The sequence below is a fragment of the Macaca nemestrina genome, chromosome 3 (genome assembly GCF_043159975.1).
Source record: "Macaca nemestrina isolate mMacNem1 chromosome 3, mMacNem.hap1, whole genome shotgun sequence".
Classification (NCBI taxonomy): domain Eukaryota; kingdom Metazoa; phylum Chordata; class Mammalia; order Primates; family Cercopithecidae; genus Macaca; species Macaca nemestrina.
In genome coordinates this window covers 12467335-12494797 of record NC_092127.1, presented here as the reverse complement: position 1 = coordinate 12494797, position 27463 = coordinate 12467335, and the positions used below count along the sequence as shown (strand labels likewise).

Sequence of the window (27463 nt, the reverse complement as noted above, 5' to 3'; positions counted from 1 at the left end):
CAATAATGTCACTGAGAAGTATTAGAAGTAACGGTGTGACTCCTATGAACCAAGCATTATTAGCTAAAGACACAACTTCTGCAATACTCCAAAAGCAACTGAACTGTAACCACCATGGTTGATTCACACTCAGTTCATAACTTATTGTTTTCATCCTTTTTCAGAGCTCTGTGCATGTACATAAAATTTGAGAGCACAATGGAATAAAATACAAATCACTGAGTGACTATTTAAAATTTAAATTTTGTTGTGAGCATTATCAACAAAGGCGGGCCATTAAAAAGATTATTTCTTTACTGGTGAATTAATGATTGAAGGACAACCAGTGGAAACTATTCTGCAGACAGGCCAATAATGAAAATATAGCTAAAGCAGTAAAGCTTGCCAACTACTGATGAGACTCAGGAGAAATTTCTTAACAGATGTTTCCCTGAGCAAATATATACTTTGCCTACTCTGATGATGGTGGCCTTGAGAATTCGTGATTTGATTCAACACTCAGCTACTCTTCAGCAGCCTCATAAAAATATGACTCGTACAAAGGACATATTCTATATTTTCCTTTCCTAAGAACCAATATCTAACATATTTACAGTTTTCAGTCCCATATGGTGAAGCGGTGGTCCAACAGCACTGTTTATAACACTATAATTAAGGTGTGTCAGCATTTTATTATGAAAGGAAGGAGGCAAAGCCTTTTTGGATTTTTTTGTGTGTTTTCATTTTATAAGCTTCCCTTAGTTGAGTGCCCACTGACTGCAAGCCTGCTTTGACCTTTCATTTGCTTCCTGCTAAGATTTTTTTTTTTTTTTTTTTTTTTTTTTTTGAGATGGAGTCTCGCTCTGTCTCTCAGGCTGGAGAGTGGTGGTGCGATCCCGGCTCACTGCAAACTCTGCCTCCTGGTTCAAGCGATTCTCCCACCTCAGCCTCCTGAGTAGCTGGGTCTACAGGCGCCCACCACCATGCCCAGCTAAATTTTGTACTTTTAGTAGAGATGGGGTTTCACCACGTTGGTCAGCCTGGTCTCGAACTCCTGACCTCAGGTGATTCACCCAAAGTGCTGGGATTACAGGCATGAGCCACTTGTACCTGGCCGAAAGAGGGGGAAAAAAAAGCAAAACAAAACAAACAGGAAATTGTTACTGATAGATACTTTAATCTTGCAGATTCATGTCTAATCATTATTATATTCTGAAGACTTCTTTCTTTTTTTTTCTTTTTGAGACGAAGTCTTACTCTGTTTCCCAGGCTAGAGTGCAGTGGCGCAATCTTGGCTCCATGCAACCTCCGCCTCCCAAGTTCAAGCAATCCTCCTGCCTCAGCCTCCCAAGTAGCTGGGATTACAGGTGTGCACCACCATGCCCGGCTAATTTTTTGTATTTTTAATAGAGACGGCATCTCACTATGTTGGCCAGCCTGGTCTCTAACGCCGGACCTCAGGTGATCCACCTGCCTCAGCCTCCCAAAGTACTGGGATTACAGGCATGAGCCACTGAGCCCGGCCAAGACTTCTTTCTAGAAGGAACATGAGCAGGAAAATATTGGAGAGGTTTGTGATAGCAATAAATGTATACACAGAAGAGTGAGGGAGTCACCATTGTTGAGTCTCATTATAATGCCTGTCTTGGGCATCTCTGCATTTTTACTAATATCTATTTGTATGTATTAAAGCCCTAGTAGTTTTAATCCTTTATTTCTAAAAATCTTTCTCATTGCATACAAAATTGTCTAATTTTGTATGCAATGAGAAATATTAAAATATGCACTTACTAGTTGTGAGACTTTGGGCAATTTGTTTATTTGTGCCTCCACCTCAAATTCCCTGAGTATTGAATGTAGATAGGAAGAATATCTACTTCATCAGACTGCATGGAAATTAATCCTGCACGTGTTCATGCTCAGTGCCTGGCATATGATTTTCACCCATATCCTCTCCATCCTTACCTACTACGACTCCATTGTAGTTACCAGCAAGGTCTCCCCATTCTGCAGTTTTCTGGCTTAAAGTGCAGGTATTGAACTCTCTATCCAAAGCCAATCCTTGATAAACATTCTAAACTGTTCTTTTTTCTTTGTGTTCTAACACAAACTACAAATTAACCAAAGCAATGGTTAATTCGATTAATACATTATCCTCTAAGATTAATCATTAATAGGCCGGGCGCGGTGGCTCAAGCCTGTAATCCCAGCACTTTGGGAGGCCGAGACGGGCGGATCACGAGGTCAGGAGATCGAGACCATCCTGGCTAACACGGTGAAACCCCGTCTCTACTAAAAAAAAAAAATACAAAAAACTAGCCGGGCGAGGTGGCGGGCGCCTGTAGTCCCAGCTACTCGGGAGGCTGAGACAGGAGAATGGCGTAGACCTGGGAGGCGGAGCTTGCAGTGAGCTGAGATCCGGCCACTGCACTCCAGCCTGGGCAACAGAGCGAGACTCCGTCTCCAAAAAAAAAAAAAAAAGATTAATCATTAATAAATTATCCTCTAGGCTCTGCGAAGGGAAAAGACCATGTCTATTTTACTGACATAGCGCCTCATGCCTGGCATAGAGGTATGTGTTTCTAAAATATTAGTCTTTAGAGCTATCGAATAGATTTTTTTCATTTGTATCCTCAAATTTAACAGGCAACAGATTCAATAACATAACGTTTAGAAAACTAGCATTAGTGCATTATAATCTCAGAATCTAACTATTTCAGTGTGTCCTGATAAGCAAGAACATTCAGATCTTTCAAGTCAAGGATTTGCCTCTTACTAAGAGATAATTCACATGTGCCATCCTCCCTTGCCAATTGTAACATTCTCAGCCGTGGAAAGCTGCCAGAGTCATTAACCGGCTCTGCATTATGCTATTTCTCTTGCTGTCTACCCTGTCACCTCCATGCTTTCTTCAGTCTTTCCTCGCCTTCAGACCCCCCTCACACATATGCTATCAGTAACCGGTGCCTCGTCTTCCTCCCGCAGCCTAACAGGCTGCTATTCTGCTATTGCCCTCCTGGGAGCGCTGCTGGACCGTGAGCCCGCTCTGGATGTTTCCAGCCCAGTTCCTGCCAATCTCCAACCAGCCCAGGAAGAGAAATAACGCACTCTGTTAGAGCAACGGTGTCTGCTTTTAGCCGGTGCTATAGGCCATGGATTTGACTTCTGATTCCAAACGACAGCTTGTTTATGTGAGATACAAATGTTGGGCACCCTAAAAGTAGCTAAGTTCTTTTTTCTAGGTGGTAGTTTTGCAAAGCACATGCATTATCAATGCAAACCTATTAGTCTTAGCTCTTCATTATACAGGACGATGTAAACCTCATTTTTGACTAAATTTTATTAAAACACTGGTGCTTTTTTTGCCTTTTAATTCATAATATTTTAAATACAGATGAAATAGTAACCAGTTTGTTAATTCTATCATAGAATTATGTATTAACAACAGTTTACCTCTGCATTTCACTGCATTAGTAGTCCTCATAGTAAATATTGTCCTAAATATCTAAATATGTGTCTTTTAACATTTACATAGCCAATGAGCGTTGTGTAGCTCTAGAAAGGTTCCTTTTGGTAACTTCAATCAACGACACTGTGCAGCACTTAGTATCCCTGTCACATGTCTTTGCCTTTTCTTCCTAGTAACACAGTGTCTAAATTTGCTCCTTTTACATATTATATTTATTTACAGTAAACCATATTTTAATTTTAAATACTTTTAAATGTAAATATGGTTTCTGTTGTCCACATGGTATCTGTGGTACAAATGAGTTAGTTGAATTAATCAAGACAACATTTTTTAAAAGGAATAAATATTCTTTCATAAGTGAGCTATGTATTATCATGACTATTGCTATGGAAGTGCAAAAAGCAGACTAACATTTCCAAAACATAAATAGGGTAATGCCACATCCTTGCTAAAATCTTACAGTGACTTCCCACTGAAATTAAAACAGTGTGTAAAATTTTGCATGGTTTACACTATGGATGTGATGTACGCCCCCCCACCTCACTCTCCAGCGTCTTCTTGCTGTGTCCTGCGTTCCTTTTTCCTGCCCTACACCCAACTCCTAAGCTCACACTGCGATGCTCTTCTTCCAGTTCCTTCCAAAGTATGAGGCCGCACCTGCTCTGCCTCAGCCCTTGCACAGTTTCCTGTATCTAGAATGCCTTCCCCGCCCTCTCCTGGCCAACCACTCGCCTCCTTTCAGGTCTCAGCTTAAATGTCATTTCATCAGAGTCCCATTCTGACTTCCCCTCCACCGCCGTCCCTCATAACACCCTCTGCTGCTCTGTCACAGCACCTGTCATATTTGTGGGGTTTGGTAGGCAATGGTGTGAGTAGATGCCTCTCACTTCCACTAAAGTTGAAGTGGGGACCATAGCTTACTGTGAAAACTTGGCTTGTAAACAATGGCTAATTAGGCTCATAATGGCCCTCTGCTAACTTTGTGGCCCTATTTTTCTCATATGTAAAGTGTGATGATGGTTCAATGAGTATATATACATATTGTTTATATATATACATTTTTATAGATGACATATATACACATCGTGTATAGCTTTGGAAAAAATACCTTTAGTAACTTTTATCAATGATACTGTGTAGCACGTCATGGTGCCTATCACATTTGTTTTCACATACTGTGTATATATAATATGTATATGAGAATATAAATAAATATACACGCATCACTTATAAAAGGTCCATAGTAATTATTACGCAAGTGCTTACTTATATGGTATTTTGTTCATTACCAAATGTCCAATGGCTACCACATAGTAGCCTTCGAAAAGTGTCGTTAACTGAATTCAAGAATGAAAATATTTTCCCTGTCCTTATAGGAAACTAGATACCAAACACTTCTAATCCACTGGGACAAGAATCTTAATTTTCTTGAGAGTTGTGGAGTAAGAATAGCAGTGAGAACAAGTGGGATGGGGAATGCAGAGGACAGACCTTTGAAATCCGTTTCCATTCCCCCTCGCCATTCTCTTCTAAACTTCAGGGTTCAGAGCAAATCTGGTATATAATCAGGTTATGATCTGTGATGGCTATTTAATGCAGTTGTTTATCTAATATCTTTTGAGCACCCACTGTGTTCTAGGCATGATTCTAACTGTCACAGCTATAACATAGAATGAAACCAACAAAAATTCCTACGTTTGCAGAACACGCCCTCAGTAACAGTGGGAATTAAATGAGAAATCTTTAGCCTATTCCCATCTCTTTGTGGATTTCTAAAGTAAATGTGATGGAATATCTTAAAACTCCTCCCTGGAAAATTTCAGACCTGTTTACTCAAGGCTCCTAAAGGACTCTGGAACTTCGGAACTGAGGTCTGGAAGTACAGTCATGGAGAATCTAACTAAATTAATGAAGCGTTTCCCAAAGTGTACACTGTAGTAATGGGTGTTACTCAAAATGCACTGTCTAAGGACAAGTATGAAAACAACGGTTTAAACAAGAAGCTTTTTGATAATTATTATTACAGCTTTTCTTCCTTTGTTGTGATTCACTTTATGTTAACTCTGGGACTTTTCTCACTAATGTATCTATTGAAATACCAGTTCGGCTTTTTCCTACTGTGTGCACTTGGGCAAATTACTAAACCTTCCTGTGTTTCAGTTTCCACATCTATAAAATGGGAATTATAACAGTTTTTGCCTCATAACATTATTCAGGATTATATGAGTCAATACATGTACATTGTTTCGTACAGAACTTGGCACAAGGTAAGTACCTAATAAATGTTATTTTATTATTATTTGTTTATTATTTATTTATTTATTGGAGACAGGATCTCTTGCTCTGTAGCCTAGGCTGGAGTGCAGTGGTGCAATTGTAGCTCACTGCAGCCTTAAACCCTGAGCTCAAGCAATCCTCCCACCTCAGCCTCCTGAGTATCTGGGACTATGGGTGCATGCTGCCATATGCAGCTAATTTTTAAATTTTTTGCAGAGACAAGGTCTCACTCTGCTATCCATGCTTAAGCTCCTGGCCTCAAGTGATCCTCCTGTCATGGCCTCCCAAAGTTCTGGGATTACAGGTGTAAGCCACAGTCCCTGGCCAACATTTGTTATATGTGTCCTGATTACACTGATAAAGTCTTTCTTACAGAAGTTGATTTCTATAGAATATCCTTGAGAGATATTGAACTTCATCAGGACATAAAACATGCTGAAAAAGCCAATGAGGTTCATTCTGGAAACTTCAAAAAGGAAGCCTAGGACAAGAGATTCAGTCAAATCAGCCTTTGTAAGGAAGGCAAGCGGGGGGGAATCAGTCACCCACACTACAGCCAAGTGTGAGGGCCACTATCGTAACAGGAAAATCCTGTTCTAATCCAGACAAACACAATGACATTATAGTAAAATGTATTTGCACATATTATGTGGCAAATGTCTGCACAGGCTGTCTACATTTAAGTCTAAGAGATCTAATATTACCCTAAGATCTTTCATGCTTTCTCCAAAAGTTGTGAATATGAACATATAAATGCAAATAGAATCTTTACAGTGACTGTCACTAACCCTTAACCTGGTTTCTATATATAATTAATGAATTTAAAGTGAATACTCCACATCTATATGACATTTAAAGCAATTATTCTCTTGTCTCCTTCCCAAGGAACTCGTTTAAATTCCTTACTCCCAGATCTCCATCCTATGAACTTTAACTTCCAAACAAGCCACCAAATATAACATAAACATCTTGCAGGTTGCTATGGTTTCAATGTTTGTCCTCTCCAAAACTCATGTTAAAATTCAATTGCTATTCCAAGAGTTTTAAGAGGCACGACCTTCAAGAAGTGATTAGGCCATGAGGCATCCACTCTCACAGGTGGAATCGGTGCCTTTATAAAAGAAAGAATATGGCCCCCTCTTGCTTTCTTGCCCTCTCTTACCTTTCTGCCATCTGCCATGACATGACACAGCAAGAAGGTCCTTGCCAGAAGCCAGTCCCTCAGTCTTGGACTTCCAGTCTCCAGAATCATGAGCCAAATTACCCAATCTCAGGTATTTTGTTATAGCAGCACAAATGGACTAAAACACAGACAGAAAAGATGTAGATAAAGTTTTATATCTTTCATTTTCTTATTTTCTGTACCAAATCATTATAATAGCCAGGGTGGTTGAGAAAAAAAGAGTCAAAGGTGTAAATGAGTTTGAGAATAGAAGTCAGATAAGGAATCCGGAATCCAGAAGCACAAACATTAGGAATCAAAACAAGAGAAGTAAGAATACAGAAGCAACAGAGATGAAGGCTTGGTTATGTGTTTATATACGGTTTGGAAAAGAGCACAGATTGATAGCTTATGCCTGCTTTAACTTGTCATACACCCTGGCTTCCCCTATGTGGTCTGGGGTATATAAGTCCCCCTGTAAACCTGTGCTTGGGCTCTGCCAACACTAAGATACCTCAGACCAATCTTAGTGATTGATAACCAAAGATGAACTACATCCTATCTGAATGAGGAAGAACATTACAGGGCTGTCGCTGGAAATATTGGAACCTCTCTATGATCAGTTATTGCCAGTGATTTCTTTCTCCTGCTCTTCTATACTCTTTACACATATTAGAAGCTTATGAGTAGATCTTTGGGATATTTGTGAGTCTTATTAAATCATTGCACTAACTTTGCTGAAGCATTTTTCTCCATTACTAATATCAAAAGCAAACTATGATGTTTAGCTCTTCTGGTTCTCAAGCTCTTTTGTCCCAGAAATGCAAATTATAGTTATGTACTCCTTAGATCTAAATTCTACTGCAACAAAAACCAGATACCTCTTCTGGTTCATTGTAACAATATTTTTTATCTGTCATATTCTGTTATGTAGTTGGGGTCAGATGGTTGTTAGTTCTGTGATATCATTGGAAGTACCCATTTTCAATAAATCAGACAATATGTGAAATAACGTGTAAAACGTTGCTCCATATTCTATTAAGGTTATCATATCACTTCTGAAGATTAATGTATATTGTTCAGAGAGATTTGGGAAAGGAGCGAATCTTCTAGATACTCATCAGATGTGAAGATGTATTTTCCCTGTGAAGCCATTGATATTCATGACCCCACATACGCTTACAAAAGCAGTTAGAGGGCTTCACCTTGAAAAGGTGTTTTTAAGTGCCAACTAATTCTTACACAAAAGGCCAGACAATAGTTGAAAACTCGACTCTAATATGTAGCCACTTTATTTTCCTTATTACCTAGATGGAAGAGATTCTTCTCTCATTAATGCTTGAGGAATAAATATTTTTAGGCAAGAATTAAAGGGACTAATGTATCAAATAATAAAAAACTTGCAAGCATAAGTTAAAATGTAAAATTTAACAAAATAATTTACCACACAATGAAAACCTCTAAATAAGATATCAGAAAGGTGTTTTTTAAAAACAGCTTCTTCTCTTATCTAAGCCTTTTCCCCTTTTATTGACTTCTTTTTCAAGTAATGAGTAAGTCCTTGCTTGGAAGAGATAAACAAGCATAAATAAAACAAACACAATGAAAGTTAGTTTATGTATATATACCTTTGAATCAGATAGCATTGCCAGCCAATTGAGCTTTCTCCTGTGGTTTCTGTGGGGTCGATATTTTTCATGCTGTGTATGTGCATTTATCTTCCAGTTGATCTTCCATAATAAAATGAATCCCCCAAAGCTTCAAAGCCAATTAGCTTACAGTGATATTTTTCATTTTTTTCCTTATGAACTTCTACTTCAGTAAAAATACAGTTACTGATAAAAACAACAAAATACAAAAAAAGGGAAGGAGCTATGCTTCCACCAGAATCTATATTAACACATCTGTCCAATCAGCCATGCTGTTGCTTAGCAGGCATCAGTAGATCATGTGACCAGCATCCTCCATTTGGCCCAGTTTTCTCAAAGAGAAGAAATGATGCTTTCTTACTCGGGGTGAACTGGATCTTCCACACCATACTGTTAAAAAAATCAGCTAGGTCTTGCTATATCTAAAATACAAATATATTAATGAGTCATATACAATTATTGATTAATTGATGATAATATAATAAGGCTTTATTAGAACAGAAAAATGCATTACCATAATGTGTACAACTCAATCTCAAAATCACTTTGGACATGAACCAGCTGCCATTTATTTTCATGATTTAAGAATATTAAAAAAGGGGACAGTAAGTATCATAAACTTCATTCTGGGGGAATCAGAATCATCCACTTGATGAGTTTTATGAGGTATGATTTATAAATACACACTATGAGAATTAAGCCAAATATTTACTGCTTATAACTCTCATTAACAACAGATCTGTCCATGGGTTTGCTTGTTCCTGATCTAAATGTGGCAGTTCTCACTGTTGGGCTCTGTTAAATATTGTCGACTAGTTTGTTCAACCTCAATTCCACCCTATCTCTAACTGAGATCTGGGGAAACTAAACAATGTTTATCTATTGCACTAGGGTCCTTGATACAAATCAGATTCCTCAGATTAAATGCATTTGAGTGAGGTCTGGAAGGTGAAAGCGACGCCAAAACCATTTTCTTGTCTTCTTTTGATGTTTTTCTACAAAGAACATGGAAATTTGAAGATTTTCGGCTTCAATCACTGTATGTCTTTTTCTTTGCTTCTTTTGTTTTTACAGGAAGTTCTGTCAGAGGCAGCAGTGGCATCAGCCTTGAAATCCTCATCCTGCGTCATAGGCATTATCAAGCCCAGCAGCTGTCTAGTAGAGCAGGTCCCCTGTGGATCTTGATTGAAGAAGTCATTTCTGGTGGCGCAACTACAATCTATCCTTCCAGTATTCCTTAATGGAAGCCTACAATTTTCTGTGTTTTTTGTCTTTTATGTTTTCTCTTTTTTAAATATTCTTTTTTTATACTTTTTTTTTTTTTTTTTTTTTTTGAGATGGAGCCTCACTCTGTTGCCCAGGCTGGAGTGCAATGGCACAATCTCAGCTCACTGCAACCTCCATCTCCCAGGTTCAAGCAATTCTCCTACCTCAGCACCCCCAGTAGCTGGGATTACAGGCACGTGCCACCATGCCCAGCTAATTTTTGTATATTTAGTAGAGACAGGGTTTCACCATGTTGGCCAGGCCAGTCTCGAACTCCTGACCTCAGATGATCCACCCGCCTCAGCCTCCCAAAGTGCTGGAATTACAGGCATGAGCCACTGCACCCTGCCTTTTTATACTTCTATTTAAGTTCAGGGGTACATATACAGGTTTGTTACATAGGTAAATGTGTGTCATGGGGGTTTTTTGAACAGATTATTTCATTATCCAGGTTTATTTTATTTATTTATTTATTTATTTATGTATTTATAAATGGAGTCATACTCTGTCACCCAGGCTGGAGTGCAGTGGCGTGATCTGGGCTCACTGCAACCTCCACCTCCCGGGTGCAAGTAATTCTCCTGTCTCAGCCTCACGAGTAACTGGGATTACAGGCACCCACCACCATGCCCAGCTAATTTTTGTATTTTTAGTAGAGACAGGGTTTCACCATGTTGGCCGGGCTGGTCACGAACATCACTCAGGTATTAAGTGTAATACTCATTAGTTATTCTTCCTGATCCTCTCCCTCTTCCCACCCTCCACCTTCTGAAAGGCCCCGGTTTGTGTTGTTCCCCTCTAAGTGTCCATGTGTTCTCATAAATTAGTTCCCACTTACAAGTGAGAACATGCAATGTTTGGTTTTGTGCTCCTGCATTAGTTTGCTAAGATTAATGGCCTCCAGCTCCATCCATGTCCCTGCAAAGGACATGATCTTGTTCTTTTTATGGCTGCATAGTATTCCATGGTGTATATGTACCACATTTATCCAGTCTACCACTGATGGACATTTAGGTTGATTCTGTCTTTGCTATTATGAATAGTGCTGCAGTGAACATATCCATGCATGTGTCTTGGTAACAGAACGATTTATATTCTTTTAGATATCTACCCAGTAATGGGATTGCTGGGTCAAATGGTATTTCTGTCTTTGGTCTTTGAGGAATCACCACACTGTCTTCCACAATGGTTGAACTAATTTACACACCCACCAACAGTGTATAAACATTCCTTTTTCTCCACAACCTTGGCAGCATCTGTTACTTTTTGACTTTTTAATAACAGCCATTCTGACTGGTGTGAGATAATATCTCATTGTGGTTTTGATTTGTGTTTCTCTAATGATCAGTGATGCTAAGCTTTTTCTCATATGATTGTTGGACACATGTATGTCTTCTTTTGAGAAGTGTCTTTTCATGTCCTTTGCCCACTTTTTAATGGGATTTTTTTTCTTGTAAATTCATTTAAGTTCCTTATAGAGCTGAACATCAGATCTTTGTTGGATGCATAGCTGGCAAAATTTTCTCCCATTCTGTAGGTTGTCTGTCTATTCTGTTGACAGTTTCTTTTGCTGTGCAGAAGCTCTTTAGTTTAATTAGATACCATTGGTCAATTTTTGCTTTTATTGCAATTGATTTTGATATCTTTGTCATGAAATCTTTGCCCATGCCTCTCTCCTGAATGGTATTGCTTAGGTTGTCTTTTAAGGTTTTTATACTTTGGGGTTTTACACTTACTTCTTTAATCCATCATTAGTTAATTTTTGTTTATGGCATAAGGAAGGGGTCCAGTTTCAATCTTCTACATATGGCTAGCCAGTTATCGTACCACCATTTATGAATAGGGAATCCATTCCCCTTTGCTTGTTTTTGTCAGGTTTCTCAAAGAACAGCTAGCTGTAGGTGTGTGGCCTTATTTCTGCATTCTCTATTCTGTTTTACTGGTCTATGTGTCTGTTCTTGTACCAGTACCATGCTGTTTTGATTACTGTGACCCTGTAGTATAGTTTGAAGTTAAATAGCATAATGCCTCCAGCTTTGTTCTTTTTGCTCAAGATTGCCTTGGCTATTTTGACTCTTTTTTGATTCCGTATGAATTTTCAAATAGTTTTTTCTAGTTCTGTGAAGAATGTCAGTGGCAATTTAATGTGAATAGCATTGAATCTATAAATTGCTGTGGGTAGTATGGCCACTTTAATGATATTGATTTTTCCTGTCTATGAGCATGGAATGTTTCTCCATTTGTTTGTATCATCTCTGATTACTTTGAGCAGTCATTTGTACTTCCCCTTTTAGAGATCTTTCATCTCCCTAGTTAGCTGTATTCCTAGGTATTTTATTCTTTTCATGGCAATTGTGAATGAGTTGGTTCCTGAGTTGGTTCTTGGCTTGACTGTTGGTGTATAGGAGTGCTAGCAATTTTTACACATTGACTTTACATCCTGAGACTTTGCTGAAGTTGCTTATTAGCTTAAGAAGCTTTTGGTCTGAGACAGTGGGGTTTTCTTTTTTTTTTTTTTTTTTTTTTTTTGAGGTGGAGTCTCGCTCTGTCGCCCGGGCTGGAGTGCAGTGGCGCGATCTCGGCTCACTGCAAGCTCCGCCTCCCGGGTTCCCGCCATTCTCCTGCCTCAGCCTCCCGAGTAGCTGGGACTACAGGCGCCGCCACCACGCCCGGCTAATTTTTTTGTATTTTTAGTGGAGACGGGGTTTCATTGTGTTAGCCAGGATGGTCTCGATCTCCTGACCTCGTGATCCGCCCGTCTCGGCCTCCCAAAGTGCTGGGATTACAGGCTTGAGCCACCGCGCCCGGCCGACAGTGGGGTTTTCTAGACATAGGATCATGTCATCTACAAACAGGGAAAGTTTGACTTCCTCTCTTCCTATTTGAATGTCCTTTATTTCTTTCAATTGCCTGATTGTCCATAACTTCCATTACTAGGTTGAATCGAGTGGTGACAGAGGGCACCCTTGTCCTGTGCCAGATTTCAAGGGGAATGCTTCCAGTTTTTGCCCATTCAGTATATATTGGTTGTGGGTTTGTCATATATGACTCTTATCATTTTACGGTATGTTCCTTCAATGCCTAGTTTATTGAGAGTTTTTAACGTGAAGGGATGTTAAATTTTATCACAGGCCTTTTCTTCATAATCTTCTTGTTTTTGTCTTTAGTTCTGTTTATGTAATGAATCACATCTATTGATTTGTTTGTTTGTTGATTGATTTGTATGTTGAACCAACCTTGCATCCCAGGGATGAAGCCTACTTGATTGTGGTGGATAAGCTTTTTGATGTGTTGCTAGATTCATTTTGCCAGTATTTTGTTGAGGATTTTTGTATCAATATTCATCAAGGGTATTGGCCTGAAGTTTTGTTTTCTTTTCTTTTTTTGTATCTCTGTCAGATTTTGGGTTTGACAGTAGACCCTGTTTTTACATTGAGTTCTGACTCATACAGTAGGACTAGAAGTAGTTGTACTTGAGAGATGGGAATTTGGGAGTGACTGGAAGACTAGTTTTGTGAAACAAGGATGATCCCAATGTCATTCAAAAATGGAAAATGTGTAGCACATGACACAGAGCCACTCATAGGATCCCCTTCAGTCACTTGAAATAAAGTGCCTACTGAAGGGAAGGTTTTGAAATGAAATGACCATTGTGATAGAGCATCCCGGAGAGTAAAAAGAATACAGAACTCTGGCTGTTTCTCACTATATTGGACAATTTTTAAATTAAACAAAATAAAAGACAAGCTCTGGGTTTTCAATTGTTAGTCCAACACATGGTTAGAAGGTTGGGAAACATCTATCATGATCTCTGGCCGTCACATAACCAACATAGCCAGAAATCAGACATGGAGTTTGATGTCCATAATTTGCTATATCACAACAAAAACTGAATGCAAAGCCTTTCCACGTCTCTTACATCAAAGCTGGAGTATTTTGCAACAGAAAGTGGAATCCGGATGGGGAACATTTTGATGGATTCTGTTGAACCTGACCACTCTGCATCCCTAAAGACCAGTGAATATCTCTTCTCCCACAGAAACGGTTCTTTCTCCCCTCTGTGATGGAACAAGCCCTGGTTTGTTCGGAGACCCTGGCCACAACTGCACCTCACAGACACTACCCCTATGACAAGAGTTAGATCCCAGGTTGTCCTAGGGAAGCAAACAGAATCTGACATGGAAAGAGTTATGTTTCCATATCAAATAGATCCATGATTTTGCTAATATACATATATATATATATATATATATATATATATATATATATATATATATAAAAGCTGGAAGCTGAAGGATATATGTAAGAATGGGTTCTAATAAGGATAGACGAAGGAAAAAGAAACATAGATCAGACAAACTGTATCAATATAGGTATACCAACCAGAGATTATAGACTCAATGTGCCAGCTGAATCTTCTCACTGTGGTATAAAATGTTGACTTGGTTAGTGGACTAAATGGTGTTCTGCACTAAATGAAGGTGACATGCCTACCCTTATTTAGTATAATACAGAAAAAGGGATTTTAAGACTTAGAATGATAAGAATGGAATGAGTTTATTTTATGTACTAAATTACTCAATCTATAGAAATTTATCCTGAGGCCCCTCAGAGGACCCTCCATTTACCTAGGCAATTTAAAAATAAATTGGTAAACAAAAATAATTAAAGACAGAAATATGGGCCAGGCATAGTGGCTCATGCCTGTAATCCCAACAATTGAAGAGGCCAAGCAGGAGGATCATTTGAGACAAGGAGTTCAAGACCAGTCTGCGCAACACAGTGAGACCCTGTCTCTACAAAAAATAAAATATTAGGTGTGCATAGGGGTTTGCATTTGTAGTCCTAGCTATTTGGGAGGTTGAGCTGGAAGGATCGCTTGACCTAGGTTTTTGAGGATGCAGTAAGCTGAGATTGCACCACTGCACTGCAGCCTGGGTGACAGAGACAATTTGTATCAAAAAAAGAAAAAATAATAAAATAAAAGACAGAAATATGTTATAAGCCACTAGGGAAAAAAATGAAAAACTGTGAGTTTATACCAAAATATGTATCTCTATTATACTCATATTTAAAATATATATACTTATGAATACAAAATACATAAATAAATAAAGTAAATAAATAAGAAGATAGGGGCTCTTGTTTTATAAGAACACCAACTGCTGACTGATAAACCCCAGAGGGATTGCTGGAGTTGGAAAAAGGTCATCATTTTTGTCATCATTACAGTAAAGATTGAGATAGGCAGAAATCATCAACTGATGCTATAACTAGGGGGATAAATTTTTTAAAGAGGCAAAATATTTGTGTGATCTTAAATTGTTTTCCTATAGATTATTCATTACAATGTAAAAAAATAGTAACTCTATAGTATACAAATCAAATGCCTTGACCAGATGATAAGGATGCAAACGGATATTGTGTGACTCTCGATTTGATACCCTGAGAAGGCCATCAAGTCACAATATCCCTTATGTAGTATCCCAGTTGGGAAGACATAACCCAAGTCTAAACATGAGGAAACATCAAAGTCAAAATGAAGAACATGCTGTTTTATTTTTTGAAAATGTGGGAGAGGACTGCACTCTGCATATAAAGGAGGCAAAGAAAGGCTTTAGACATCTTTCAAATTAAATGAATCTAAAAAGACATAATTAAGTGCAGTACCTACCCCTAGACTACATTTTATACTGGAAGACAAATTCAATGAAGGACGTTACTGGGTTGCTTGGTAAAATAGAATGTAGATGACAGATTAACATATGAGTTAGTATTACATTTACTGAAGGTGATAACCACACAGTTGCTACACAAGGATACATTTTTTCCTTAAGAAATGAGTACTTAGTGGGAAAGGACCAGGAGGTATGCAACTTATTCTCAGATGCTGAGGCCGAGACAGAGTCTCTATGATAAAGCAAATGGAGCAACATGTTAAGAAGTGAATCTGGGTAAAGGCTGTACCATTGTTCTTTGTATATGCCTATTTTTGCAACTTTGCTATAAGTTTGAAATTATTTTCAAATAAATTTAAAAATATATGTTAATAAAGATATACATACAACACCATGAAAGGTACTATACTGGGTATCCTGAGTAGGTCAGCAAGGAAGGTGGAAAAGGCTGCCCTTGACACAGGCTTACTGACTTCAGTGAAGACAATTGGGTCCCAGAGTGGAGAAGACTAAATGGCAGCGCTTAACTGCTAGAAACAAGATGCTCACGATTACAGAAATAGGCAGCAGAGACAGAAAGATCATCAGAATAATTTTTCCCATAGGAATCTTTGGTAGTTACTAATTAACCATGGTGTCTCTTGGACGGAAATAGGCAGACTACTAGAGTCCTATTAGATCTGAATTTAAAGACTCTAGTGTTGTAAGCAGAAGTCTGATTTTCCCATCATAAAAGAGTAAAAGACCCTCTCCTCTAATTCTTAGACATAAACTACTTCTCAAGACCAAAAGTCCCTCAAATACAGAGTAAAACAGATTCCTAAGGAAAGACTTTTTGATATTGCCAAATCTTTTCTCTGGTCTCCCTGCAAAGGACACAGAGCCCCTTACCATGGGCCTGAAAAAGGAAATGCCCAGGCCTTTCAGGGATTACTGAGCTTGGACTAATGCGTGGGGTCGTAAGGACCCCAGTATATTACACATCTGTCTTCTCTGCCCAAGTTTAGAGTCACTGGAGATGTAGACAAAAGACATTAAAGAACATTTTTGATATCAATTAATACAATTGGAGATTTTTTGTCGGATATGGTCAAGTAGGTTAGGGAACTTATCATTCCAGGTTCCCAACCCCAGAAATACCCGGACCCCAGCATAACCTCCCCTCAAGCTCATATGTTATTACATGACAGTGGTCTAATTAACAGCCCAATTGGAGGCTATTACTTCAGCTGTCTAAAGGTTTTGCGACAGCCAGGTGGGAAGGGTTCCCTCGCAACACTCCATCTGGCCTGAGCACCGCGGTGAAGCCACAGAAGTTCATTCCATTTGCAGTGGAAAGGAGCGTGGCCCCTTCTCTTCCCTCATAGAACCCGGGATTCAAGCTGCAAGGTGGGAAGCTCACCAGCAGCGACTCTGGCTTTGCGGAAGGTCCTTGTTTTCGCTTTTTTCCCTTTTCACCTAACAAAACCCTTCCTTACTCCCCCTTCAAATTGTCTGCAAACCTAAATTTCCATGACCGTGTGGCAAGGTCCCTGTCTTTAGCTGAACTAAGGAAAAGTCCTGCAACACTTTGAGACTAAATTCAAGTGACTATTTTATGACCCGTTTGGCCACTTGGCCTTTTAATATGAATTGCTGATTAAATAAATTGACCAGACGTGGCATGATAGCCATTTGAATGGTTCACTGAATTTTTTTTAAAAGAGCTACAGAATTGATATTAAAGCAACAAATGGGCACTGTTTACCTGTGGAAGGCTGCAAATTCTGTTTCATTTTCAGGCCAGGGAATACGTGAGGAGCTATGAATCATGTTAAAGATATAAAGGGATTACTGATAAGGCATACATTTTTTTCAACCTAGCAGCTGTACAGAAAAATTTTCTTAATAATGCTTGCATTTAATTACATAAAGAGTGGTATAGTCCCTTTCACTTTATCTCAGTAATGAAGGCTTGATTCTGAACATAATCCAGCCTCTTTCCCTGTCAAGGCCAGCATGTGGGTAACAGTGAATTCAATTCCCAGGCTTCACTATCCTTAGACGATAAAACAAGAAGAATTTTTCACATGCATTATAAAGATGAAAAATAGTACCGTAGGGCATATTTTCTTTAATATACTCTAAAAATATAGAGATAGCATGATAGACAGATGTACAAAAGAAAAAAAATTAGCCTCTGAGCCATTTCTAGAGTTCACTGTAACACCATTCAACAAAAATTAAAAAACATGAAAGAGTCCGTTCCTTAAAAAAAAAAAAATTAGTGTGTTAAATTTTCTAGTACTGAGGCTTATTTGTGTGGGATTTAGCCACAGCCTCTGATGGCTTGCAAGATTACTAGTTTTATGGAAATAATTAGGAAGCCCAGCTCTGCCTTGTAAACTAGAGTCTTGAGGTTAATTAAAGTAAAATGAATGCTGCGTAGAGGAGAACCACCAATAAAGCTTGACGGTCAGGTGTGTAGAATTCTGTCATCTGCTGAGAATACAGGCAAAGAAAGCCAGCATCATAAATTAACTGGGTATATGTTTAGACTTTTTATAATAATCTTCAATCAACCTTGACATTAGATACATTATGTCGATGGTATATAGTTGTATGCTACACTGATTTTATTCACAGTGTTTAGACATTTCCAAAATATTTCTATGGAGTCGTAATATATGGTGAATATTTTTCTCTATTTTTTTAAAAGAGAAACTGATGTAAAGCTTTTTGCACAGGCTCACTGATTTCAGTGAAGATGTCAAAGGTTAGCTAATTTAGTTGGCCACCTCTAACAAAAATTATATTTCAAAAATGGTTTATTTCCAAAAATCATTCAAAAAGATGGTAGCACTACCCCCAAAATAGTGCAAATGTCCTACCCCCAAAACAGTGCAAATGTCCTACCTCTGGGAAAGACTGAGAGTCAGGAGACTTGGGTTTAGAGCCAGAATCTGCCTATTCAAAGGAGAGTGAACTGAGCAAGTCTCCTAAACTTTCTGAGCCCCTGTTTTTAAAATACGAAATAGATACAAAAAGCAGTATCTTGTTGACTTCCTGAAGTTTTTATGAAGATAAAATAAGAAATATGAGTGCACTTTCTACTGTAAAGCACTACGTACATGTTAGAAATTTAGTAAAGAAAACATATTCCCTTTTTTCTTTTAAATAGGTAAGTTTTCTATTAATTTGTTATATGGAAGCAGCTTTGTGGGAGGCAAGGAGTTATCTGTTGTCTCTTTACAAATGCAGTAAGTTATAGCCCTCTGCCAGACAGTTGAAAGTTCACAATAATAGACAGACAGAATAACATGAGATTTCATAAACTAACCTACAGTAGAAAGTAATGTAAGTCAGAAATGGATGAGTGTATGAAATGCCCATAGAAAGTACTATTTGTGAGATGTAGACACAACTAAAAAAATAATCATCTCAATCGTAGTTATTTAAAAGATTTCAGAAAATATGTAATCAAACTAAATGAATGTTAGTTTGCGGCAGAGTTTTAATAGTTAACACAGCTAACCTAGAGTCAATAGAAGTCTAAAGAGTATTAACTCTGTACTTAAGAGCCCTGGGAAGTTTCCTATATGGCAGTGAAAATGCAATATACCATTCTGGGATGCCAAAATGCAGAAATAAGGTAAAATAATATTACACTAGCATTGTATTTCTATCCATTCTGAAATAAGCATTGAGGGAGGAATGTGAGGGTTTAAGAGTATGAACTTTACAGTACGGATTTGTAACATCACTATTGACAGATCACAAGCATTATTTTCCTTAATTCCTAGTCTAGTATATTCTAACCAATATCTAAGTGAAGCACATGCATTCTATGTTTACACTGTGAAAACACATACAATTTAAAAGCTGTTGGAACCCTCAAAACTCTTTAAGCCTTGAGAGAAATGTGACTGTGATCTGAATCACATAGAATGTAGTTACAGCTTCTGCTTCTTAGATTATAGAATAACTCTCTTTCTCATTGCTTTTGTGTTGTAAATGACTAGGAGAGACCAGAGACTACGCCTCTTCCTCTTCTAATCACTGACTTTTGTTACAGATTAACTGCCTCCTTTACTGTCTGCACCTAATTCAGACCAGATCATGCAAAAAACCCCATGACTGTCACATGTTCAGTGTGGAAATCAAATATGCCTTTCCTGAAAGAAAAAGACCACCTCAACCAATCAGATCATTGTAACCATGCATTAAGCCTTAGTCAAAGATGTTGAAATTCTGTTAAGCTTGCATAAGTGTTATCTACATAGATGACCCCCAAAATTCCACATTTTGGAAAGCTGATTTCCATTTTTTGGAATCTTTGCTTCCCAGATGGCCATCCTTAAGCTTAGTGCTTGAATAAACTCTACAATTAATAATATTTTCTGAATCTCATTATTTACAGTTGTCAATACTGAACACACAAATGCATAAGCACACCCACACACACTTCTTAATCAGATAAGAAATTAAATTGATTTTTCATGGTTGAATTCACTCTGCTCTCCAAGTAGTTACCTTTCTCATATAAATTCGAACCAAAATGGCTATGTCCAAGATTGTGCAGTACCAGGTTACACTAATCCCTGTCTGGATAATACTATAACCAATTAGGACTCCAAATAATTTGAGAGTTTCTCATTTAAAAAAAAAAAAAACTTCAATAATTTCATTGAACTCATTATAATAGATCTAAAAACTGAATGAATCAGTATATTTTAGCAGAAAGTATCAGCATACAGAATTAACAATAGCCTAAAGCATAAAGACATGATTTTTTTTATCTTATCACAAGTGTAATGGCCCAGTGGGTTCACCTTGCCCACTGCCTAGACAGAGCCAATTTATCAAGACAGGGGAATTGCAATAGAGAAAGAATAATTCATGCAGAGCCAGCTGTGCAGGAAACTGGAGTCTTATTATTACTAAAATCAGTCTCCCTGTGGGTTCGGGGGATCAGGGTTTTTAAGGACAAGTTGGTGGGTGGGGGGAAGCCAATGAGACAGGCGTGCTGATTGGTCAAGTAAGAGATGCTTCTTGTACTTAGTTCCTAGGTGGGAGCCACAAGATCAGATGAGCCAGTTTATCGATCTTGGTGGTGCCAGCTGATCCATCAGTTGCAGGGTCTGCAAAATATCTCAAGCACTGATCTTACAAGCAGGTTAAGGAGGGTCAGAATCTTGTAGCCTCCAGCTACATGACACTTAAACCGTAATTTCTAATCTTGTGGCTAATATGTTCAACCTACAGTGGCAGTCAAGTCCCCAGGCAAGAAGGGGATTTCCCTTGGTAAAGGCCTGTTATCATCTTTGTTTTAAACTATAAACTAAGTTCCTCCAGAAGTTAGTTCAGCCTATGCCCAGGAAAGAACAAGGATAGCTTGGAGATCAGAAGCAAGATGTAGTTGGTTAGGTCAAATCTCTTTCACTGTCTTAGTTACAATTTTGCAATGGTGGTTTCATAAGCAGGCTAGAGATAGGTGGTTATGATATAGAAGGGCTGGGATCCCAGCTAAACCCCACCCTTAAGCCTGGAACCGCAGCCCTAAGTGAAAATAGCCAACCCCATTTTTCTGCCAAAATGTCGTTGTTTTTCTTTTTGGTCTGCCCTACCCCTATCCTGTGCCCATAAAAAGACTTCAGCTGGCAGAGCAACACAAGCAGCTGAGGATGAGGGAAACAAGTGGCTGAGTGTCAAGCTGAGAAGCAAGCAGAGAAGCAAATGAGATTCAGAGACTACAGATAGATGCAGCTAACTTCAGATGGCGAAGCTTCAGGGAAAGATGACCTTCCCACACCATCCCCTTTCCAACTTTCCATTCTGCTGAGAGCCACTTCCATCACCCAGTAAAATCCTCTGCATACACTACCCTTCAATCCATTCATGTAACCTGATTCTTCCTGGATACTGGACAGCAACCTGGGTGCTGAGAGGGCAGGGGCTGCGACACTGCTGTGGGGCCTGCACAGAGCCTGCTCCTGCCAGAGAGGACCAACTGGCCGGTTCCAGCGTTCATTTGCTTTGGTCCCACACTCACTTGCTTGCATGCTCCCTCTTGCAAGGAGTGGACAGCAGCAGACTGAGTGAAATGAGTCATCCAGTTCCCACCCATGAAGAGGGTCAAGGTCAAGGAAACAATCTCATCTCAGTTGTAGGGTCAATTCAACACCACAACAGTGACAGAATGTTAGCTCAACATCACTTTGAATCATTTTGGCTTTCTTTCTTGGTCAAAAGAGGACTGCCAAAGAGGCAAAACACAACCTCACATAACTAAATCCCAAGCAAGAAAGAATTGTTGAAAGAAAAAACCTTTAGACAAATAAAATTTAACAGAGTTGAATTGAGCAAAGAACAAGTCATGAACTGGGCATCCTCCTGAGCCAGAGTAGACCCAGAGACTCCAGCACAAGCATGTGGTGACATAAGACTTATGGACAGAAGGAAAGTGACCTACAGAAAATGGAAGCGAGGTACAGAAACAGCCAGGTGGGTTACAGCTCAGCATTTGCCTTATTTAAAAATGGTTTAAACACTTGCCCCCCTATGATTAGCCAGAACTCAGTGACTGGCACAAGAGTAGATTTGAGTCCATTTATACCTCTATTTAGGTTATAGTTCACTATGTACAGAGAAAGCCTTAGGCTCAATTTAAAATATGTAAAGAGGCAACTTTAGACTAAATTTCATTTAACAGAATGGAGTGGAAGCAAACACATATATTCCTTTATGTATGTTTGCCTTTAAAAGAGGAGTGAAATCCTTCTCAGAAATCTATCTGGTCATTTCCCCTTAGGTTTCATCTTCCAGAGCTGAGTCACATGCTGACTCTAGACAAATCACTAGGAAAGACAAATGAAATTGCCAAAACTGGCTTTGACCTGCCATGTTTCATCCATAGCAGTTCTGTTGTCAATCAAACGCAATAGGGATTCTGTTAACAAGAGAGAAAGGGAATGAATTTGAATAGCCAATTAGTAGAGTCCACCTCCATGGATAGCCTCACTCCAAGACTGGTCTGAGCTCTGACTGAAGTGTATGTAAAAACAAGAGTATATTTAAGAATAAAGATAGGTCTGAAAACATTGTTCTGTAAAGGGCCAGATAGCAAATATTTTAGGCTTTGCAGGCTATGTAATCTCTGTTATATATTCTTTGTTATTTTTACAGCACGTTAAAAAAATGTGCAAAACACTCTTAGCTTTCCTGGCATATAAAAACTGGTCATGGACCAGATTTGACCTTACTGTGCCAGCACCTAGACAGACACATGATATAATCATTGCCTTTCATGCAGTTAGTTAACAAAAATTTATGGAGTGTCTAATACGGTCAGTCGCCAAACTAAGTGTTGGGGATACAGATCTGAGCAACATAGAGTGTATTCCCTGAAAAACCTCATAATGTAGTGGTATCTCCTCCCTCCCCACCCAGGAAAAGTCAAAATGTAAGCCTACCTTTCATTTTTACAGAGTAAATATCCCAAACAGTTTTTTCTGCAAGTGTGGTGCATAATTTTACAGATAAATATTTTTAAAATAGTACAAAGTTAGTTACAAAGTTATTAAGCTGAGAAAATCACAAGTTTCTAAAAAAATTACACATATTTAAGGCATGTATGTCCTACCTACAAGGAATATATATGAAGGATACAAAGTAGCCAAAACAGCATAAAAATATCCTATGATACTGATGTAATTTCTAGCCCTGGTACTATTTCCTGTGTCAAAAAAACACACAACATATATATATATAATATATATATCAAAAACGTATTATATATACATATTATGTATGTTATATTATACATACATAACATGTATAAATATATTATATTTATACATACATAACATGTATAAATATATTATATATTATATATACATTATATATATATTTTTGTCAACTGCATCAAAGGCAATGATTATATCATGTGTCTGTCTAGGTGCTGGCACAGTAGGGTCAAATCTGGTCCATGACCAGTTTTTATATGCCAGGAAAGCTAAGAGTGTTTTGCACACGTTTTTAATGTGCTGTAAAAATAACACAGAAGAATATGTAACAGAGATTACATAGCCGGCAAAGCCTAATATATTATATATTATATATACATATTATGTATAAATAATATATTATATATACATATTATGTACAAATATAATATATTATATGTCTATGTTATTCATACATATATGTATATGTAATATATTATGATATATAATATATATTGTATCTTATAAAATATGTATCCTGAAACCTAATATCATGAGTTTTAAAACAGTAGTTGTCAAAAGAAAAAAATCTGTATACTAAACATAATAGAACCCAAGATTGTCTGCTATAAGTAAATTTCATCCAATTCTTAATGTAAGAGATTAACATTTTATTATGGGAATTTCAGCACCTTTAGAGGGATTTTGCAAAATCAGTATGGAAAACAGACAATCTTTAGGGGGAAAAAAAAGCATTTAATCTGAATCCATCTGACTGTGTCAGTGTTTGAGGAGTATTTGAGCCCGATTTAAAAAGTCTTTACCAGTCTTACCTAGAATACCTCCTTGTACTTAAGAGATATTCTCAATCCACTGCCTTGAGGCCATCAGAGGATCCTTCAGTTACTTGTTCTTTTCTTCTTTTTCATGTTGACTAAAGAGGCACACTAAGCAGTCCTTCTAAGCAAAACGAAACAAAACAACAAAAAATAATCACCAAGGCATTTCTGAAAAAGAATCAAACTGTCCTTTGGAAAACTGAAATTGCACTTGGGAACTGCGTGTTTCTGTCTTTAAATGTAGTCAACAAAATTGTTGCTCACTTAGAAATGATTTGTTTGTGATAAGTGAGCTTTCTTTCCGTAGATGAAGTCCCCAGAGTGAGTTTCTGTCACCAACATTTCCCTTCCTTGGACTTGAGAAATTACTGTCTGCAGATAACATACTTGCCTAAGCAGCACAAAAATGTTCCTGACTGCGAGGAACTTCTGAACAGCTTTGGGAAACAGGATTCCACGAAACTCCCTGGGGAATGCCCCGGAATGTTTATGGGGACCCTAATCCTCTGCAGATGCTCATTAAAATTTGCAGCAGGTTTCTCAATGGGCCTTTCTGGTGTTTTTGTGCTGAGGAAGTTTAAGTCTGTCTTATGGTTCTAAATATCATAAAAGTGCTAAAGTATGAAGTGTTTATCATAAAATCTTCTGAACAAACATGATTTGATAGATCAGCTCTAAAAACATATACAACTTTAATAGAAGCAGCAGGCTGGAGTCACTGAAAAGATTAGGGCTCTCCAGTCAGAAGATCTGGTTTAAATCTTGGTGCTGTTGCTTATCATCTCTGTGACCTTGTGCAATAATCCTTTAATGAATCTTTCTTTCCTCATCTGTCTAATAGGAATAATGTGAGCGTCAAATATGAGCGTGCTTTCATTCATTTTGTCATGAAGTGAGTATTTGTTGAATCAGGCATTATGTGTGTGTGTCAGGCTCTAAACTGAAAAGGAGCAGAGACCCCCCTCTTAGGGGCCTGCACCTCTCCACACCCAAGCATGGAAATAAAGGGAAATCTTGAGCTCCTTCAAGGGAAATTCAAGTGCCTAGCTAGTCCTAAGAAATAAATAATCAACTTGAAAAGCAAGAAAGTAATAGTAGCCTAAAACAACAGCCAAGAAAGCTTCAATCATGGGATGTTTGGTTCTCCTACAGAAACTGAAGATAACAACATATGTCTCTGAGTTGTTTTCCAGAAACCCAGACCCCCACCAAATGAACCTGCTGGCATGTAGACCTCAGATAAGAAGGAACTGAAGTCTGAACTCGGACCACTGTTCTTTGTTTTACATTTCATTCTGAGGGGCCAAGAGGGAGTCACATCCGGGAGCCAGAGCTAACGTTCCAATCTGCTGACCCCACATTTTTAAACAAGGTTTTTCTTACTGATCTAATTGCAAATTAGAAAATCTTTGAATCTATTTATGATACGTAAGCCCTCTCTCCCTTAAAGCTATCCATCTTTTTAAGGCCAAAACCAATGCAAATATATTGACATACCATGTTGCCTATAACTTCTGCTTTCCTGAAATTTACCCCGCCTTTAAAAACTCTTACCTGCAATCCATCAACGAGGCTGAGACTTAAGTGTGAACTGTCTAGTCCTCGTTGCTTGCCGCCCTACAAATAAACACCTTCCTTTCTACTGATGCAAACTGTGGTGTGGCTATCTGGTCTTACTGTGCTGGACAAGAGGACCCCAGTTTGGTTCTGTAACAAGACTAGCTGCTGGGATACACAATAGGAAGACAGCCATAGTCTAGTCTTTTGAAAATAAAAGTGCCTGGGAAACTGTAATCTACACATGCTGGTTACCATGATAAGAAAAACGATGTAATGGGCTAGGCGCGCTGGCTCATGCCGATAACCCCAGCACTTTGGGAGACCGAGGTGGGTGGATCACAAGGTCAGGAGTTCGGGACCAGCCTGGCCAACATAGTGAAACCCTGTCTCTACTAAAAATACACACATTAGCCAGGTGTGGTGGCACATGCCTGTAGTCCCAACTTCTTGGGAGGCTGAGGCAGGAGAATTGCTTGAATCCGGGAGGAGATTGCGGTGAGCCAAATCACACCACTGCACTCCAGCCTGGAGACAGAGCAAGACTCCATCTCAAAAAAAAAAAAAAAAAGAAGAAGAAAAATGATGTAGTGTATTTGAGGTGCATAGCAATAACAAATTCCTTTTCCAGTAATAAATAACAAATAAAAGTCACAACTTGACATTGAAGTGATTTTAAAAAATGCATATCCACACCAGTTTAGAGTTTTGCGTTAATATATGAGTTCCCTCATATAAAGCAAAATTCCAAGAGGTAATAGAGAAATCAACTTGGCTTCTTCTGCCAGACTGATCATTCCTTCCTGGTTTTGGTTACTGATTACATCACTGAAAAGTCAGTTAAGACACTGCTCTTACTAGCAGTGAAATTTGGATACGGCTTAAAAAATTGCAATTCAATAAAGCATTAAATTAGATTGCTGATGAGGTATATTCAAGGAGACAATTTACCAATGTTTATTAATCATATCTCAAAATAAAAAAATATGTTTCTACCAAAAAACTTAAGGACATCTTTTATCTACTAAAGAAAGAGTGAAGATATTTTTAAACACTAATTTTAATGTATAGATTATTTTTCAAAAATCATAGGTAAATACTACAGAATCCATTATCAAAACTAAACTTCATACTTTAAAAACTATCATAGAATTTCAGAATTGAATTCGACCTTAAAGGTCACTTTTTAGAAAGGGTAATAGAATTGAATTTGCCTTTAAAAACCACTTTTTAGAAATAGGAAATAAAGGAAAGGGCGTCGTGACTCACGTCTGTAATCCCAGCACTTTGGGTGGCTGAGGTGGGTGGATCACGAGATCAGGAGATCGAGACCAGCCTGGCCAACATGGTGAAACCCCATCTCTACTAAAAATACAAAAATTAGCCAGGCACGATGGTGCGCGCCTGTAATCCCAGCTAATCAAGAGGCTGAGGCAGGAGAATCACTTGAATCCTGTAGGCAGAGGTTGCAGTGAGCCAAGATTGTACCACTGCACTCCAGCCTAGGCAATAGAGTGAGACTCAATCTCAAAAAAAAAAGAAAGAAAGAAAGAAAAAAGAAAAGGAAAGAAAAAAAAATAAAGGGAAATATAAGAAGAAAAAAGTAAAATTTTCGCATAAATACACATAGCTTTTTAGCTTTCTTTTCTTTTTTTTTTTTTTTTTCTGTCATCCAGGCTAGAGTGTAAATGGTCTGATCATGGTTCACTGCAGCCTCAACCTCCTGGGCTCAATCAATTCTCCCACCTCAGACTCCTGAAAAGCTGGGACTACAGGTACACACCACTATGCCTGAATAATTTTAAAATATTTTGTAGAGACGGGTCCCACTATGCTGTCAAGGCAGATTTTGAACTCCTGACCTCAAGTGATCCTCCTGCCTCA

At 38.3% G+C, this 27463-nt stretch overlaps 1 long non-coding RNA gene across 1 annotated transcript; it reads right to left on the bottom strand.

The window, feature by feature from the left end:
- Positions 1–24390, bottom strand: LOC105466631 (uncharacterized). The gene is made up of 4 exons (XR_978334.2): positions 24017–24390; positions 8516–8958; positions 6888–7026; positions 1–1089 (listed from the first exon to the last, which is right to left on the bottom strand). It is a non-coding gene; the product is annotated as an uncharacterized lncRNA (long non-coding RNA).
- Between the last annotated feature and the right edge of the window lie 3073 nt (positions 24391–27463).